This window comes from Erinaceus europaeus, unplaced genomic scaffold, assembly GCF_950295315.1.
Source record: "Erinaceus europaeus unplaced genomic scaffold, mEriEur2.1 scaffold_275, whole genome shotgun sequence".
Lineage (NCBI taxonomy): Eukaryota > Metazoa > Chordata > Mammalia > Eulipotyphla > Erinaceidae > Erinaceus > Erinaceus europaeus.
In genome coordinates this window covers 29,257-33,023 of record NW_026648162.1, presented here as the reverse complement: position 1 = coordinate 33,023, position 3,767 = coordinate 29,257, and positions in this window count along the sequence as shown.

Genomic DNA, 3,767 nt, shown 5'->3' with positions numbered 1-3,767 from the left:
GGAGTATGGATCAACCTGTCAACGCTCATGTTCAGTGGGGAAGCAATTACAGAAGCCAGCCCTTCTACCTTCTGCATCCCACAATGACTCCCAGAAGGTTAAAGAATAGGAAAGCTATTCTAGAAAGAATAGGGGAGGAGATAGGATACAGAGTTCTGGTGGTGGGAATTGTGTGGAGTTGTACCCCTCTTATCCTATGGTTTAGTCAATGTTTCCTTTTTATAAATAAAAAATTAAAACAAAAAATTTGCCTGTCTCTATCAAATAAATAAATATAATAAAAATTTTAAAAAAAAGATTTATTTATCCCCCCACATCCCCACCTGCAGGGGGGAACACTTACATGCGGTGAAGCAGGTCTGCAGCTGTCTATCTTTCTCTCTCCTTTTTCTTTCTTCCTTTCTCTCTCTCTTTTTTAATATTTTATTTATTTATTCCCTTTTGTTGCTCTTGTTGTTTTATTGTTGTAGTTATTCTTGTTGTCATCATCGTTGTTGGATAGGACAGAGAGAAATGGAGAGAGGAGGGGAAGACAGAGAGGGGGAGAGAGAGACACCTGCAGACCTGCTTCACCGCCTGTGAGGTTACTCCCCTACAGGTGGGGAACTGGGGCCTTGAACCGGGATCCATACACCGGTCCTTGAGCTTTGTGCCACATGCCGCTGTGCTACCACCCGACTCCTTTCTTTTTTTTTTTTATTAGCAATTCAGTATTGATTTACAAAATTACATGTCATTAGGGGTATAATTCCACACTGTTCCCACTACCAGAGTTCTGAATTCCAGGAGCTTTCATTGCAAACCAAAGTTTCCAGACATGGGTTGACTGTCATCTCTACAACTATCTGTCTATATTTGTACATGATTGCCCCTTTTTCTTCCAGGTCCAATCCTCTCTTTCCCTCCAAGCCACATGTCACCCTCTTACTACATCCAAATATCTCTCTCCTTTTCATCCCCTCTCTGGGACCTGATGGAGCTAGAGTTCAGAGCCCTCTTATCCTCTACCTCCTATAACTTCTCCCCCACTGGGTATATGGATCAAAGTTGTTTTTGGGGTGAGGAGGTAGGAGTTCTGGCTTCTGTAATCGCTTCTCCACTGGAGTTGGGCATTGGCAGGTCAATCCATACCCCCATCTTGTTTCTGTCTTTCTCTAGTAGGGTAGGGCTCTGGCTCTTTCCCTCTCTATCTCCCCCTCCCCTCTCACTTTATCTCTGTCCTATCAAATAAAATGGGGGGGAAATGGCACCAGGAACCATGGATTCATAGTGCCGGCATCGAGCCCCAGAGGTAACCCTGAAGGAAAAAAAAAAAAACCCTAGTGGGAACAAACACTCTGGCATATGGAATGCCAGGGAATGAACCCTGGACCGCATACTTAAGAGCCTAACACTTTGTCTACTACCTTCCAGGTCCAAGAAAACCTTTAAATAAATATTTTCATGGGACAGAGAGAAATTGAAAGAAGAAGGAGAAGAAAGAAGAGAGAGGAAAGAGAGACACCTGCAACTATGTTTCACCACACATGAAGCTTCCCCCCACACGTGGGGACCAGGGGCTTGAACCTAGATCCTTGTGCATGGTAACGTGTGCTCAACTGAATGCACCACCCAGTCCCCAAAACATTAAATTTATGAAGGGGGTGGAGAAATTATGCTTCAATATATATACAAAATAAAACTGCACATATGTGCAGTTGTATGCACATATATATGGATAAAAGAAGGTTAAAAGATTCCTTGAAGTATTATTCCTGATATAGTAGAAAATTGGAAACAATCTGAATCCTCTTCAGAAGAACTGATACATAAAATATGACATATTTATTAAATGTGTAAGAGATATTAAGAAAAAATTACTTATTTTATGATGAGTAGGGAAAGAGGCCAGAGTACTACTTTTTAGTATTGAACCATAGAGTCTCGGGCATGAAGATCCTGCACTCAACTTCTGAGTCACCTCCTTGGTCATACATCTGTGATTTTATTCAGATCTATTCCTTCCTGGAAGTATTTCTTCCTCTGTCTGCCCACCGTCTCTTTATTCTTCAAAACTTCAAGATATCTTACCCTATTCAGTCTTATCTATTAAGATTGTGAACTCCTGAGGGCATGGATATATATGATTTATATTTTTAGACCTTGCCAGTCAGACTAAACTTACTCAGAAAGTGTTTCTAGAGTTGGGAGATATCTTAGCTGGTAGTGTGTACACTTTGCCATGCATGATGATCTGGTTTGAGCCCAAGTCCTCTACAGCAGTGCACCATGCAGAAGGGAAATTTCATAACTAGTGCTATGATGTCTCTCCTTTCTTTATCACTCACCCTCTGTCTAAAAAAAAAAAAGGAAGAAAAAAGTCCATCAGGAGTGGCAGAATCATGTAGGCTGAAGGCCCTAGTGAAATTCCTAGTGCAAAACAAAAAGAAAAAATTATATTTCCGGGAGTCGGGTGGTAGTGCAGCGGGTTAAGCGCAGGTGGTGCAAAACACAAGGACCAGTATAAGGATCCCAGTTCGAGCCCTTGGCTCCCCACTTGCAGGGGAGTCGCTTCTCAGGCGGTGAAGCAGGTCTGCAGGTGTCTATCTTTCTCTCCCTCTCTCTGTCTTCCCCTCCTCTCTCCATTTCTCTCTGTCCTATCCAACAATGACGACATCAATAACAACAACAGTAATAACTATAACAATAAAACAACAAGGGCAACAAAAGGGAATAAATAAATAAATATAAAAAATTTTTAAAAATTATATTTCCAAGCATACTTCCATTGTATAGATTTCAATAGTCATTAGATTCTGCTATAATCTCTAAGCAAAATGGTTGGTTCAGTAATGAGCAGGTCCAGCACTGAGGAGCACACCAGGATGTCATTTTATGTCTTCCTCATCCTAAATGTTAAATGAGTGTCATACTATAGGTGTTTGTTGGACAAATTATCAAAATAGGAATACATGTTTGTTTTCAGATATATAGAGAGATTAAAAGACAGGGAAAGGCATCATAGCATCAAAGCTCCTCCCAGTGCTGTAACAGTCCCCTGTGGTGTACAAGGGGCTCAAACCTGGACTGCATACATGGCAAAGCAAGCACCTCCCAGGTGAATCAGCTTGCTGTCAGGAACATTTATTTTTAAATATTTATTTATTTAATGAGATACATAGATAGATAGATAGATAGATAGATAGATAGATAGATAGATAGGAAACCAGAGCTTCACTCTGGCATATGTGGTTCTGGGGGTTGAACTCATGACATTATGCTTGCAAGTCCTATATTCTGTCATTGAGTAGAATGAGCCACCTCCTCAGCCAGCCAGAATAGGGACATTAAAAATTGAATTATACTTTGCTTTTATTTTAATTTTTTAATTTGTATTTATTTTAAATTATTTTTCTGCCATGGAGTTTATTACTGGGGTTTGGTATCAGTGCTATGAATCCACCATTCTCACTGGCCACTTTTTTCTTTTCTTTTCTTTTTTTTTTGGATAAGATAGAGAGAAATTGAGAGAGGAGGGAGAGACAGCAAGAGAGAGAAAGAGGGGGGAAATACATGCCAACCTACTTTATGCTCATGCAGCATCTCCCTTCAGGTGGGGAGCAGGGGCTCAAACCCAGGTCCTTGAGCATAGTATTACCCGCACTTAACTAGGTGCTCCACCACCTGCCTCCACACTCCTTTTTATATCTTCTATATCTTCAACAAAACATCAGCCACATCATTCCAAGGTAAATCTGATCTTCTTTGCCAGGAAGGTATTACCCAGA